A 17097-nucleotide genomic window follows, 5' to 3' on the forward strand; every position below is an offset into this window, starting at 1 on the left:
CCCTGAGAGCGGCCGTTCTAAAGATCAACTCGACACGAGTGGACCTGTCATTGACAGAGGGCCTCTCCTCCTGGATTTCATCTGCCTTTTCTTATTTTAAGGAATGGGTGGGGGTAGGTTTATTTGGCGTTGCCACCTGCTGTGGACTTGTGGTCATGCTCTGGTTGGTTTGCAAGCTCAGAACCCAACAAACACATGACAAGGTTGTGATAACTCAAGCACTTGCTGCCATCGAGCAAGGGGCCTCCCCTGAAATCTGGCTATCTATGCTAAAAAATTAATTGACATTGGTGGCTGGCCTCTTTTATAGAGTTCGCCCTACGTCATTTAGTAGTTAATGTCACATAGCACTGCGGTATCCAGGGACGGGCAACTTTCCTCATGCACAGATCAACCTAAGACACGGGGCCCGGTGGCGATAGGGTTACCCTATGACAGGAAAGGCTGTGACATTGGAGGAACGACCTAAGACAGGAGCCACAGCGGATGGGCATAATTACACAGGCCTAGACCAGCCTCAAATTTTAATAAAATAAAAAGGGGGAGATGTGGAGAGCTGGTACGTGCTGCAAGCAATCGCCATTATAAGATGGCGCGGGCCTCCGCTGTGCCTAACTAGTAAACAAGCCTTGTACGCAGGTGCAAGAGTGAATTCACTCCTAGTCACTCCCATTCTCGGGGTGTAATAGTGGGGTGATGGGCAAGCAACGAATCGGGAGCTGTCACGCCATATCAGGTGCTGAAACGTCATGCTGCGGGTTATAAAAGCAGCGCCATTTTCCCGGTTTGGGATCTTCCTGAGAAACAAGCAATAAAGCTCTTGCCGTGGAAGATTCTGGTTTGTTGTGTCTTTCTTGCCGGTCGAGCGGGACGCAATATTTGCTGGCCCTTTAAGTTGAAAATCTTAATTCTCATCTACTCCTATTATCCATAGGTTTGGTTTTCTCATTGTGTCCTGGATTTCCTGGATGTTTTGAGTTAGGATCTTTTTGCATTTTGTATTTTCTTTGATTGTTGTGCCGATGTTCTCTATGGAATCTTCTGTACCTGAGATTCTCTCTTTCACCTCTTGTGTTCTGTTGCTGATGCTCACATCTATGGTTCCAGATTTCTTTCTTAGGGTTTCTATCTCCAGTGTTGCCTCACTTTGGGTTTTCTTTTTTGTATCTACTTCCCTTTTTAGGTCTTGGATGGTATTATTCAATTCCATCCCCTGTTTCCTCATGTTTTCCTGTAATTCTTTAAGGGATTTTTGTGCTTCCTCTTTATGGCCTCCTACCCGTTTAGCAGTGTTCTCCTGTATTTCTTTGAGTTATTAAAGTCCTACTTGATGTCCTCTACCATCATCATGAGATATGCTTTTTAATCTGGGTCTATCTTTTCGGGTGTGTTGGGGTGCCCAGGACTGGGGGGTGGGGGGGTGGGAGTGCTGCGTTCTGATGATGGTGAGTGGTCTTGGTTTCTGTTAGTAAGATTCTTAATTTTGCCTTTCGCCATCTGGTATTCTTTGGAGCTAGTTGTTATAGTTGTCTCTGGTTAGAGCTAGTTCCTCAGGTAATTATGTTAGACTCTATCAGCGGACCTGGGAGACTAGCTCTCTCCTGAGTTTCAGTGGTCAGAGTACTCTCTGCATGCAAGCTCTCCTCTTGCAGGGAAGGTGCCCAGATATCTGGTGTTCGAACCTGCCTAGATTTTATTTTTTATTTTTTATTATTAAGTATTTTCCTCAATTACATTTCCAATGTTATCCCAAAAGTCCCCCACACCCTCCCCCCCACTTCCCTACCCTCCCATTCCCATTTTTTTGGCCCTGGCATTCCCCTGTACTGGGGCATATAAAGCTTGCGTGTCCAATGGGCCTCTCTTTCCAGTGATGGCCAACTAGGCCATCTTTTGATACATATGCAGTTAGAGTCAAGAGCTCTGGGGAACTTGTTAGTTCATAATGTTGTTCCACCTATAGGGTTGCAGATCCCTTTAGCTCCTTGGGTACTTTCTCTAGCTCCTCCATTGGGAACCCTGTGATCCATCCACTAGCTGACTGTGAGCATCCACTTCTGTGTTTACTAGGCCTAGCAAACTCAGAAGTGGATGTTCTGATTCCATTTTAATATGATATTACTTAATAACTCTGTAAGAAGACCCCAGAGAAAGAGGAAAAATCTCCAACAAACAATGGAAGAAGATATACTTATATTTTGTTCAGAATCTTTGGACAAAGTGATAATAAGCAATAGAAAAGAAATATAAAAAGTTGTACTTTTTTGAGGAAGAACAGAGTACTTATAAACAGGGCCTGATGTAAGCCAAAGACAAACTCTCTAGGAACATAAGTCTTGGAAGAAAAACTTCATTCTCTCATTAAAGAGATAATTACTATTATAAGTTCAATATCTCTAGTATAAAATTAGCTCGATTAAAAATCTTAAAGTCTGCTCAGAGAGCAAGAGAGAGAGAGAGAGAAGTCAAAAGGAGCAGGCTAGTATAAGCAGCACTCCATCCTCATCTCTGTATCACTCCTTCCTCCAATTTCTATGAACACTGGATTCATGAATGGGGGCAGTCAATTTCCTAAAACTACCCCATGCTGTACTACTTAAAATCCCTTCATATACTACATTCATATCTACTTCTAAGTAACACTTTACTGCTCTCTTTTTCTTTTTCTTTCCACTAGAATGCAACTTAAATAAAAGTAGGATTGTTTTCAGACTCTACCTTCTGAGCTATACTCTCAATCTAATGTGATACCTTCAACAGACCCAACAAGTTGTAAAGTGTTTATTGCATTGATGTTTTCGTAAGTAAATGTGTCTTATTATCATAAATTTAGAAATGATTGTAATTCAATGTAAGGAAAATTCAGAAGCTAAAATCTTCCAGATGAACTCATTGCAATTGGTACTAATGTAAGTATCATATTACTGGCCATTTCATAGAAAAAATATTCTCAAAGGCAAAATATAGTACATGGACATGCTTTTGAGAACACTATGTCATATCTCACTCAGTTTCTTGGGACCTCTTTTTACAGTACTATTAAAGAACCATTAAGGAAACTAAGTTCTTCTTTTCAAGAGAATGGAAGTTCTGAGTTGGTTGGAAACCCAATGTTCTCGTAGGGTATGTTATCATGTGGCTAAAGGACTACCCCTTAGAAAGAAGGGACCTTCACTTTGAAGGTGGCTCAAACTTACTCCATTATAAGTAGATGTAGATAAGATCCTGTTACGAGATAATTTTCCTTCCCAGATCACTCCTTCATATACTACATTCATATCTACCTCTGAGTAACACTTTACTGGTCACTTTTTCTTTTTCTTTCCACTAGAATCAATTACAGAGCATGTAGCCCTGTGGACCTGTAAATTATCCTGTATTTTTGAATGACCTGACACAGCTTAAGTTTTCCCTTTCTGCTTACTATGTCTTCTCTAAGCATGCTTTCACAAACTTTGGGCTTTACGTTTTCTCTAAATCTCTCCTCAGCTGTGAGGCTAACGATCTGCCATGTGACTGTCCTCCATGATGGCTTAAGTCAAATAGCATGGCTTATCTTTTTCTTCCCCATCTTCCATAGACAGTTTCTGAGATTTATGTTTGGGGACTTTCTTTTAAAATTTTAATCAAATTATACACAAGCTTGCTTTTTAGTTCATTCTTAAATTCTTATTTTTTATTTTATTAGATATTTTCTTTATGTACATTTCAAATGCTATCCCAATAGTTCCCTATACCCTCCCCCTACCCTACTCCCCTACCCACCTACTCCCACTTCTTGGTCCTGGCGTTCCCCTGTACTGGGGCATATATTTTGAAATTAGAGATTCTCATAATATGGGGCATCTCATATGCACTCAGTCTCACAAGAGTGCCGTCAAGATGCTCAATATATTGTGTTCAGATCGATAGTCTTGGATAGTTTCAAGTTCATTAGGATGGTTGGACATGGTTCCCTAACTAGCCTTACCGTCTAGAAGCCCTCAATGTCTCTAAGTTGTCCATCCACACAGGTTGATCACAGCATGACTGCTTGCATCTTTGGGTCCACAATTGAGATCATACCTGAATAAAGGTTCCTTTAAAGGCTTTAGAGAAATTATGTCAATCAGGCCTATTATAATGTTCTTTATGACAGAATAAAAATCTGATGGATAACTGGCAAAGAACTTTCATCCATTCTATTGGCTGTTTCTTCACTGCTTTGAATGTTGCTTTTTTTGTGCTGAAGCTTTTTAATTTAATGGAGCCCTATTTGTCAGTTCTTAATTTTATTGTCTGGCTTATTATCACCTTGCCAAAAAGTTATGGAATATGTCTAGATTTTGAACTGTTTCTCTTAGTTGTTTGGCTATTTCAGTTCTTTTAATAAAGTTTTTGATCCCCTTTACATTGATTTTTGCAAAGCAGGGAGAACAAAAAAGTGCATAAAGTAAACGTGAAAGATACAATTTTTTTTCAGAAATAAAAATAATTAAAAATGTGGTCTTTGCAGGAAAATATATGGAGTGAGATATCATTGCATTAAGATAAATATCCCAATCTTAGAAAGACAGTGGTTATACTTTTCTCTTCTCTTCTCTTCTCTTCTCTTCTCTTCTCTTCTCTTCTCTTCTCTTCTCTTCTCTTCTCTTCTCTTCTCTTCTCTTCTCTTCTCCTCTCCTCTCCTCTCCTCTCCTCTCCTCTCCTCTCCTCTCCTCTCCTCTCCTCTCCTCTCCTCTCCTCTCCTCTCTTCTCTTCTCTTCTCTTCTCTTCTTTTCTTATACATGGATTCACAGAGCATAGGAAAGAGGAAAGTGAGTTAGAGAAGAAACTAGGGCATCCTTAATGGGTGATTTGGTAATAGCCTAATGGACACTTCAAGTGGAGAAGGCATAAAATTCAGAGAAGGGAAATTGAGTGAATACGGCCAAATTGAGAACAGATAAAGAGCTTCAAGTCGGTCCTCAAGGTACTAACAGAATCTTTGAGGTTTGTAGAGAAAAATATCTAGGAAAGAAAGTGGACCAGGAATAACTAAAAAGTAGGTGTAGCCGTTGAGTTATTGATCATTATATTAATTTGGGCTATAGAGGATTTTGTAGGGAAGTAACAGGTAGAGAACACTCTGGTTCCCAGTAGAAAATTCCTCATTAGGAAAGCAGACTCCCTCATCAGTAATTTCTCTTTGAGATATCTATTGTGGGTGATTTGTCCTGTAAAACTTACTGTTGCTTAGAGGCAGTTCAGTACTTATGTTAAATTTGAATCTGTAATTGGGGCATAGGAGGATGTCCCAGAAGAAAAGAAACGCAGGGAAACAGAATGGAGTCCTGTTCTTCAGTTGCAAAGGCAGAGACATGTTCGCTATTTTTCCTATATTAGTGTCATAAAGCAGAGTATTGTTAAAGCATCAATAACGCTATCCATGTCTTTGTTTTATATTTGTACAAAATTTGTCCTACCATTTATTTTTATGCCATTTCTCCTCATCTTAAGGAACTGCCTCAGAAAATATGAAGAATATACCTTTGGACATGATTGAACAATATAAACATACTCACCTTATCCTTGAGAAAATTATTAATACATTTCTCCATTGAATTTGATGTCTGCTATAGGATTTTTGAGATATCCTTTAAAACTTCATGAATCTTTCAATCAAAGTGAATTTTTTTTACCATAAATACACTAAGCAAATTTTATCAAATGTTTTAAAATTTTAACTATTGAGATTCGGATATTAAAATATTTTTGCACTGATGCTCTAAGGACATCCCCAATATTTGTCCCTGTGAAATTTAGTATTAACATGCCCACAGGGACAGCGTTCTACCTTTCTTTAATTTTAGACACAGGCAATTATTTTGTTTTTATTTCTCACATCTAAGCATCTGGACACTGTGAGATTTACCTTTTCAGAAGGATAGCCTTTGGTTCCATTTATGTCCACTTCGTTGTTATTGTTTTAAAGTTCCTGTTGATTTATACAGTTTTGCATACTGCATTATTTCTTATTTTTATTTATGGGTGTATGGTATACACATCTCTGTTTATGCATGAGTCAGTGGATGTGCCTTTCCATCAGTGTGTGGAGGTAAGAGCCTAATGTTGTGTTTTCCCTCTCTAGTTTTTTACACACTTATTTTTAAAGACAAATGTCTCAAGCTCTAGTCTCTCCACTCTGATCTCAATTCTAGAAAGTTTGTTCCTTATTTCTTCAGCAGCACATCTTGTCTACATCCAGTCTGGGCCTCAGAGATGTCAGGGCTCCTTTAAATGACTTTCTAAGTCATCACTGAAAAGCCCAGAGTCTGCACCCACAATGAAGTAAATTGCATTCCAAATGCTTAGTAGTCACCATTTTTCTCTCTCAGTCTTCGGTAGTTCAGAAGATCTGACAGCATTCTTTGATTCGCACTGTTTTTCACCATGGTTGGAGTTGAGTTTCTAAGGGTAGCCCAGGACTAGCAGGGACTGTTTTCTATAGTTGAAATGATTATACTACCAATGTGTAATTTCAGAATAATTTTCCTAAATTTTATGAGAAGGCGTTACTTGTTACTCTATGACAAAAGAGAAAATAAAAGTAAATCCCATATATGTAATTATAAGATGAAGAAAACATATGGTGTTAAGTAAAAATTTCACTCTAATATTTACTAAGTAATAATGGAATAAAATTAATATTGATTTTGCAACATTTAAACAATTCAGATAAAAATAATATAATGCTACATAAACTAATGTGCTAATAATCATTGAAAAACAATAAACTAGAAATCAAGATAGATAAAAATTGTAATATAAATGAATGTTCTTAAAAATATCCATAAAGATTACAAATGTATGAACATTCTTAATATTATCAAACTAAAAAGAAACATTAGTAATTCCCATCTTTTAATATGAGGTAGAAGTGAGTTTGACAGCACTGAAGCATGGTATTTTATAAGCACTATAGACTTCATCAAAACATTTCTTAAACCATAGAATGAGTACAAAATCACAAAACCTTCTGTGACATGAATGCATGATGTGAATCCTGCCTCTACATGAACATTCACAAACAAATCATTCAAAATACACACACACACACACACACACACACACACACACACAACATACCTAACTCAAATATTTTCAGAAAGAATTACTCAGCTGTTTTAAAGGAATTTCTTGACCTGATCATCAAATTGGCAGTGATTATTAAGAATGAACATTCTACTGATGAAACACTGTAAATAGTTGATGTTTTTTGTTGCCTGCAGAAAGGCAATCTTGTACAACCTGTGAGGAAGAAGATTGATAATATCTACTCAACTTAGACATGCACATAACTCTTGTACTGGAAGGGACTGCATTTACATTAGTGATAAACTCTCACCCATGAAGAATGATTAATGCATACAATATTGTTGTGAAATACCATAAACATACAAACAACCTAAATGTCCTTTTAGAAGAAGCAGTTCCTATAAATCATAGTCAGTTTAAATATTGGAGTAAAGTTATTGCAATGAGTCTGTTACTTCCAAATGCAGTTATAAGAACACTGCAGAATACAAGAGGCTGCAAAAGTAAAGTGTAGGTGCTGAATACATCTGGAAGATGAAATGCCATGTTTAAAATGAAGTTTATATCTATTTTTAATATCTAGAATATGTGTGAAGGAATGAGCAAGAATGTCATAGTACTTGCCTGTGAATTGGGCACCTATATATTTCTAAGGAAATGCTTTGCAAGTTTGTGCTATGGGAAGGAAAAAGATTGGAAGATGATTTAAGTTTCAGTGAGTTTTATGTGATCTTTTATTCTAAAAACCTTACAAATGATAAAAAAAGTTGTTAGTCTATGAATTTTAAATGTCTACTATTCTTATATATTTCTGTATAAGTATTATTTTGTACATTTACATTCACTAATATAATTGCAATTGAGTTAAAATCTTATATGATTAACATAGATGTAAACTTATGTATGTTTCCCCATTTACTGCATACCACATATTTTGTCCAAGGTGGGAAAAATCTATTTTCTATTTGGCTTTAAAATACATAATTGCTATAAACAATATATTATCAATTTTTATATCTGTGTACATAGACTATCTCCTAATTTTTTTTCCAGAGGATACCTTGATTGTTGAAGTAGAAAGTCTAAATTTTAAAGCTCAAATCTGGGGACAGGAGAGAAAAAGTTAGAATTGTTGGAGTGGGGACAGGGACCTTCCAAGCATATCATCTAGATTAGAAGATTGCCAGTCACATTATTTCTATGAAACCAGTTGGCTGTCAGGGAAACAAAATTTAACTAGCTTTATCATTAGGTCCAAGCCTGATTGTGGTAAGGAGCAACCCCATTCCTGCTGTGCTCCATGATAGATGTCCATAAATGTCCTCCTGCAAATTTTATAATCAGATTGCTTACATTGTATTCACGGTATTGGCTCTAATAGTTCACTAGGAAAAGGTAGATATTGGTATTATGTGAGTTTGAGTTTAACTGTTCTTAGTCTTTGGATTTTAATATACATTGATTCTTAATTTTAATACTATGTAAAGTGTTATTAAGTTTATACTTATATGATTCTCTGAAAGAAACTGGTAGGAGCCAGGTGTGGTGGCACATGCCTTTAATCCCAGCACTTGGGAGGCAGAGGCAGGCAGATTTCTGAATTGGAGGTCAGCCTGGTCTACAAAGTGAGTTCCAGGACAGCCAGGGCTACACAGAGAAACCCTGTCTCGAAAAAACAAAAAAAGAAAAGAAAAACTGGTAGGAATTTCTCTTTATAAATATGTAGATGCAATATATTCAGGTGCTCAGATGAATTGTTGTTCATCTGTATTTAGGTGCATTGTTATCCATAATTGGAAAATACAGTAATAGGCTTTTGTGAACATATCCACCGAAAAAAATGAGTCTGTCTGTATCTGTGGGCATTTGTGCTTCCACCAGTATCCACTTGAACATCTGCCATTTTCAGACTTACTAATTTCTACTGTCAAATAAAACTGAAATGCTTTGTTGTTATGGATTTCATTTATGCTTTCCTAATTACCAGTGATGTCTCTTTAAGTGTGTGACTCCTCTTTGTGTAATGACAATTCCTTATGTATCCTTCTTTCTATTGCTCATTATAGTACTTTATCAGTCTACCCATTGCTTCTCGTGTTCTTAATAAAATTAAATATTTCATATCTATCGCAAGTTTAATAAATCCTTTTCTGTGGTCGAATACTATATTTTTATTATTGTGCGAAGAGAATCCCTATTTGCTTTGTATTAGTGCAAAAATATTGAATAAGTAATATGGTATTATAGGTCCCTTTCTGTTACTGTGGTAAAAGGGCCATAACAACTTAGAGAAAAAGGGATTTTATTTCAGTTCAATATTCTAGGTTACAGCCCATCATTTTGTGAAAGTCAGAGCAGCAAGTTCAACAGCTAATCATATTGCATCATCTCTGCTGTCAAGAGCAGAAAGAAATGAATGCATTTATTCAGACTTGCTTGTACACAGTTGGTTTTTTTCACTGTTACAGAGCTCGGGCTCCTCTGCATAGGAAATAGTGGTACCAAGAATGGGAGGAGTCATGCAACATGGTCTTAATGAAGACAGTCCTCAACAGACATGCCCACAGGGCAACTCTCTGTAAGGAGTCCTTCACTGAGACTCTACAATTGATTTTTGGTTTTGCCTACCTGATAGCCAAAGATAACTATCACATTGTTCTTACAATCAAAATTAACTTTGACTTTCAAATCATCTTCACTATGTAGATAAAAAATTCAATTATGTTTTATTGGGATTTCATCAAATCAATGTATAAATATGCAGGGAGTAGATACTTTTTTAGGGCATTGTACCTAGTAATACATGCATAATTTGAAATGATAAATTGGATTATACTTATTTTTATTTTTGATTAATTTTTTTTATTTATTACATCCTAAATGTTGCCTCTTTTTCTTGTCCCCCCTCCCATGTTTCCCTACCCCACGTATCCTCTGGTTTGCCTCTGAGAGGTTGCCTCTCCTGCCCCCAGACATACTCCTTCTCTGTAGAACCAAGTCTCTACAGCACTAGGCACATTCTCTCACAGGGACAGTACTGCCTTAGATTGGAAGAGAGTTGGATATAGGAATAGTTAGTTGAGGGTACAAATGTGGAACACTTGCATGAAATACTTAAGGAACTAATAAAAATATTTCCCAATACATTCAGCAGAAATTTTAATTTCCCTACAAATGATTATGATATTTGAAAGTGGCCATGAGTTTATTTCTTGCTTTCTAGTTTTTAATAGCTCAAATTCATAGATTTAATCATTGGAACAGCTGTAAAAATTGATATATTTCAAAAGTAACTTGTTTGTTTTATTGCATAAGACAACTCATATGATTAAATAAAAGGGAATTATTTTATTGCTTGAAACTGTTTTAAAATGTACTTAGAGTTTAGATTTTTTTCTGTTCCTTAATTTTGAAATTTAATTCTTATCTTTTAAGGTTAAAGTTATCTTTGAATAACATGTGTACACATATTGCAAGTGACATAGTCAACAATATCAGTACCATTTTAGCTGTAATTACCTCTCAGTTTCAGAGGATTTTTTTTCAGAATTTTTCACTTCATAAAATAAAATGTTTTGATACTTTTGTAGAAATAATACTTATTAAATTTTTTTCATGACTAGTTCATTTTTTTTTTATGTTTTCATGAGTTTGTCTCTCTGTGTGTGTGCTTGCATAGAAACATCAGGCATAAATGTTGTCTTTATTATTCGCTCTCCACCTTATTTTTGAAAGAAGGTCTTTCATTTAATTCATGGAATACTGATTTGACTAAACTATCTATCTAGTAAGCCACAGGAACACTACAATGTCACCTTCTTAGAATCTTTAGGTGCTTACCACTGTTCTCAGATTTTTATAGGCATGCTTGTGTTCCAAATTTAGTTCCTTATTTTTGCACAGCAAGTACCAGACCAATCTAGACACCTAACCTCTGGTCTCATGATGATCTTTTATTTCTTCAAGATTCTTCTTACTTTCGATTTTCTTTATAAGGTGTATTTTCACACAAACAAACGTGTGCAAAAAGTATATTCCATATAGTGATGTATACACAGAATTTTCAGTATAAAACAATATGTATAATATATTCATCAAAACCAATATCATTGATAAATTCTTCCAAGAATATTTAAATACAAAGGAGTTGGTCTTCTTGGAAGCTTAATTTTTAAATATTTTGCTTAATACTTCATAGAGAACATTTCATGTTTGAATACATTTGGCTATAATAGTGTTAAATATCACTTTTGGTTTATGTTTCAGTACTTCAGCCAGTAACATTTGTAAAAATGTGTTGTACTATATATTTCTATCATTGTAACTAACTTTATTCATGTTACTACAGTAAGGTATAAAGACTTCAGAGTAAAATAGAACTAATTGGACCACCCCCCATATCAAAACAAAAAAAAACCAAACAAACCCTTAAACATCTCATTATGTATAACCCACAAAGTTATAGAGCTCAGTAGATTGAAAATTACCCATAGAAACTTGATTAGACAACAGTGATCCAGTTGCTAAATTTGATTAACAGGATTTTTGCTTAAAATAAAAATCCTACTAAATAGCCTTAGTTTGATTTTTCACTCACACTGACTTTCAGAGGCCAAGGCTGAGCAGCAGAACAAAACACGTCACCACAATGAAGAACACTCATGGAACTAGGTCTACAATTGCACTAGCGGCTTTTATCATCAGGACTTGACTGCACAGTCCAACCAGGCTGAGGTAAACGCAAATGGCACTTGAAGTTCACCTGAGCCCGAGAAGCAGAGGTAACCCTGACTATTGGAAGGCCTCTGAGGATTTGTGCTGTTTACAGGAGGCAGCAATGTCAAGGACACTAGCCTTTGACCTATGGGAAAACAGAATTCCTTTCCCATGTGAGTCTCAGAAAAATTCCAAAGCCTTCCCTAGTCTGTGTGAAGATGTTGATAGTGTGTGGAGTAAGTGACTGACACTAACTTATGTGGATAGCTACAACCTGAAGACTTCTTCCCTACCGAGGCTACTCCTATTAAATTGACTCAACTATTCTTGATTTAGTGATAAGCCCTCAACTCCAGCTACTCCATTGTACTTAGTAACCCAACTCCTAAATTCAAGTGTATATAATAAACCTGGTTATCCCCCAGAAGGGTGTGTGCGCTGTTGCTTTTGAATCAAAAAGCCTCATCTACCTAAGCCAAGCTTTAAATGTGTGCCCTTGTGTTTGTCTTTATTCCTTTATTCCTCCAATCAGGTTAGGTGTGTGAAGCCACACAGTGATGTGGCAGATGAGTTTCCGTATTAGTCAAGTAACTAATGCTGTGGCTAAACACTTCAGGATGTAACATAAGGGAAGATTTATTCTGGTTGACAGTTCCACAGGTTTCACTGAATTATGACAGCAGAGTGTGGAGGAATGTAATTTTTCATCTCATGACAGGGAGAATACAATTCGGTGCCAAAGGATGTGATATCCTTCAAAGGCACACTGGCAGTGACGTACGTTCCTCCAAAAGGCCCAGCATCCTGCTTTAAATAAGCTAATAGTGCCACTGCATTATAAATCTCATAAAACATAATTCTGTTGATTATATCTAATTCTTTAGAACCAAGTCTCTTCCTCAAAGCCCATCTGCTACCAGCCAAGCACCAAATACATAAACACTGAAGGAAATTTTATATTCAAACCATAACATTCTGTGTCCTTTTGGCCCTTTAAAGACTTCTTGTCCATTTAGAAAGCAATAATAATTTAGTCCGTGTAAAAACTTGATAGCCTTAAGTTTTCAACATATTTCAAATGTTTAAATTTAATTTAGTTTAAACTTCTAGCTGTGTGTCCCTATAATACACAGCACAGATCATTGTATACCAAAACACAATGCTCAAAGTAGGCAACTGTCTGACAAATTGGAAAGATGATAGAAAGGAGGTAAGTCTGCAGCTAAAGCAAGACTAAAACTCAGTAATACAAGCAATAAATCTTGCAGTTTCATGTCTGTTCTCCAGAACATATGGAGTTATGATTTATACCCAAAAGATCATCATCAACCCTACTCCAATAAATGTGATGCTTCCAACCCACCTAGCTACTATGTCTGCTGTCTGGTGATTTTTGTAGCTCTTCCAGGCACATCTTCCATATTTCATCTCCAGTTCTTAGGTCTCATTGACTTCATTTTCCCTTGTCCAGCTTTTGTTATTTTATTCTTTTGAGCAGTGTACTGTACTTGACCTATTCCCCCTTGTTGTTTGGACTCTGAACTCTTTTCTTGAAATTTGAATGTAATCTCCCACAGCACAGTCGCTCTTGCAGTAGGTAAGTCTGCTAGTTCAGCCTAACATATTTGATGGCTCTGTGACCAGGTTAACTTTAATCAAATCCTACAACAGGACTCAGGAGATCTGTATGCCACTTTATGAATGTATGCAAAGAAATCCTTCCTCAGACTACATCATCTAGAAAACTTCAGAGTTTTATACCCATACAAAAGCATCTTTCACATAAGTAAAAATCCTTAAGAATCGTATGCTCCTGATGAGCAGTAAGTTCCTAAAAATGTCTTTCAAGGATCTTCCTGGCTTTAATAATCCCAATTTTATCAGTTACAATTTATTTGGCTCAAAATAAAACACACAATTATTTTTTATAACTAACTGAAATTGTCAAACCCCTGATCCCTGCATTTTTTCTCCATCATCATCATCATTATTATTATTATTATTAATTATTATAATATACTTTCTTAAGAACACACAGAACCTTGGCAGCATTTGCAATCTTGCAGAGATTTGCTGTGTTATGTTAAACAGCTTATTATCTTTAAGCTCAGTTCCATGTCAGCTCATTATGGAATGGAGTCAAGTTTATTATCACAGCACAATATGAATTGATTGGCATTCTTGAGCCTTTTCATTTCTAACAAAACGACCTCAGAGGAACAATATAAAAGAGAACAGTCTTAATGTGCCCTATAGCTTCAGCCACTTTCAGTCCACTGCGGTATGGAGGACATGACTGAGCAGAGTACGTCATATCATGGAGACCAAGGAGCACAGAGTGGTTTCCTCCCGTTTACCCTTTTATTTCAAATTTGGATGAGATTTCCACCTCAGTATGTTTAAAAATCCCACACATATACTCCAAGAGCCTGGCTCTCCCAATGTCCTAGATGATTCAATCGCAAGCAATCATAGTTTAGCATGTCTCAATTGGATATCTAAGTGTTTGACCTGAAACCATAACATTAAACACCTGGAACTGGAAATGCTCAATTGCACTTTTTAATCCAGCTGTATCTGGTTATTTCCTAGAGTGCCCTCAAATTCATATACAAAATTTCTTCTGTGACTTGATGTAAACTTTTAACAGTGAGACACTTTAAAGTCCAAAGAACATTATATACTTCCAGTAAGCTAAGAGAGATCACTAATACTTCTGAAAAGAAAGAACAAGGTTTCTGAATGTACATATGGGACCAAAGTAAAATCAAAACCAAACACAAGGATACACACTGTTGCTTCATCCCTAGAACCATTGCCTTCATTTATGAGTTCCAAGATACAAGTTTATATTGAATTATACATTTTCTCAATGTAAAACTCCACATATCTCTCACACACAATTTGCCTTAATATTTTAGTGCTCTAGGAAGATCTATCCCTCTACCTGACTCTTTAATCATTTTCTGAATTAGTTGTTAAATGGCGTAGTATTTTCAGATTTTTTTCTAGATATTTCACAATTGATATTAAGCCATTAGTCAATACTCAAATTTACTTCTCCTCCTTGTAGTTCTTCCTTGTCCCTCCTCCTCCTCCTCCTCCTCCTCCTTCTCCTCCTCTTCCTCCTAATTCCTCTTTATTTTTCTTCTTTTCACTCAAGGGAAAATCTCACTGAGCACACAGGTCTGCTCCGTGTAGCCCAGGTTTCCTACTTTCATGACCCACCTGTAGGACTCTGAAATGTTAGTGGTATGTACCTATGTCACTATGCATTGTTCTTTTGTTTTATTTTTCAAATTCTATTTGTGATCCACATAATATAGCTTTTTTTCCAGTTTGCATATAAAAAGGGAAATGGTTAGACAAAAGTATAGGTGATCTTATAGATAACAATTGAGTAGTTGAACTCCATTGGGAATAAATCAGGGGCAAAGAGGAACAAATATCTATGCATTGTTCTTAAGTTAAAATTTTCAGTGGTATTTCACAATGGGAAATCTAACCAGGCTCCTATGTGGTTCAAATTTAAAGCCTTTGCTTATCTCACATCTTTTATTCTCCTTTGACTAATACAAATGATTGCTCAAAATCAAGATCTCTGAAGCAATCCAATTACTTAGCAACTGTAAGCTTTTGTATTATTTAGATCACAAACAAAAAAGCACTTAGCATGTTTCAGATTTGCAAGTGATATTGGACTGATAATCATTTTTTGTCACAAATTGTTATTTTAAATCATCTCGAAAGTAGAAATCTAAAGACTTTACTTAGCATTCACTGTCCTATAGAATAGGTAAAGATTGGGGCGATTTCCTATTCTGTACTTAAGGAAAACAGAAGATGTACACAAAATTAAGTGAAACATATGGACCAACTAAACAACTATTGAGTATGTATCATGGCATTTGGTATTTCTATTGTATTCAAAGAGCAACATACATACATAAACACCCCCACACTCCTCCACACATACGCATACCTTCACACAGATTGGGAGTTGGTTTGGTTAGAGAGGGGGTGGGGGAGACAGAGACAGAGACAGAAAAAAAAAGATAAAAAGAAAGAAATAAAGAAATATTAAATGTGAACTAAAATACTGATGAACACTGAAAATAGTAAGAAAAAAAGAAGAGTAGGTTGCTTACTAATGTAAAGTGAAACAACACAAGTATTCCACAGGTCACTCTTCAGAAATTTTGAATTCAAAGAAGGAGCTGAACTATTTGATAATGTTGATAGACAAAATATAACACTGCACAGTCCTGGCAGTTCTATTTAAAAAAAAAAGAAAGTATACAAGTGAAGGAGAGTTGAATATATTGTCTGACAATACTTTCACTGGCATACCTGAATGGAAAATATTCCTAAGGGATATAAAAAATTATACAAGTCATGTATTAAGGTCTCATAAGAAGAATTTTCTTGAAAATATTTAATAAATACAAAATATTTTTGAAATAACCATTGACTTAAAAGACGTATTTAAAATAATTTGTAATAATATGCTGTTTCTGTTTCTCAGATTTACAACTGAAATTGGCAGCAACAAAATTCTGATGATATGTCAGTGACAAGACATGGGTGGCCAGAATTTGACATAATACATCATTAAAGCATTGGTTATAGGTTAAGAAAAAACCTAATTTCTATTCCATTTTCCCTGTTATTCCTTTTAAAAATTAGTATTCAAGTAAGACATTTCATAATTGCATATCATGCATGATTTGCTTTGGCTGGCATTCTCTTATCTTCCACTTGTCTCTGCAATTCTCTTTCTTCCTACATTTCTAAATTTCTAACACAGTATTACTCTTCCTTTTTGATTTTCCATGTTGTCTTAGTCAGGCTTTCTATTCCTGCTCAAACATCATGACCAAGAAGCAAGTTGGGGAGGAAAGGGTTTATTTAGCTTACACTTCCACATTGTTGTTCATCACCAAAGGAAGTCAGGTCTGGAATTCAAGCAGGTCAGGAAGCAGGAGCTGATGCAGGGGCCATGGAGGGATGTTCCTTACTAGCTTGCCTTCCCTGGCTTGCTCAGCCTGCTCTCTTATAGAAACCAAGACTACCAGCCCAGAGATGGTCCCACCCACAAGGGGCCTTCCCCGTTGATAACTAATTGAGAAAAATGCCTTACAGTTGGATCTCATGGAGGCATTTCCTCAACTGAAGCTCCTTTCTCTGTGATAACTCCAGCTGTGTCAAGTTGAAACAAAACTAGCCAGTACAATTAACCCCTTGTCAACTTGACACATAAACACATCACTAGTAAGCCTCAACCCTTACATTCTTATTCATCCCCAAGATCTAAATAACTTTAAA

The sequence above is a fragment of the Mus musculus genome, chromosome 15, assembly GCF_000001635.26.
Source record: "Mus musculus strain C57BL/6J chromosome 15, GRCm38.p6 C57BL/6J".
Classification (NCBI taxonomy): domain Eukaryota; kingdom Metazoa; phylum Chordata; class Mammalia; order Rodentia; family Muridae; genus Mus; species Mus musculus.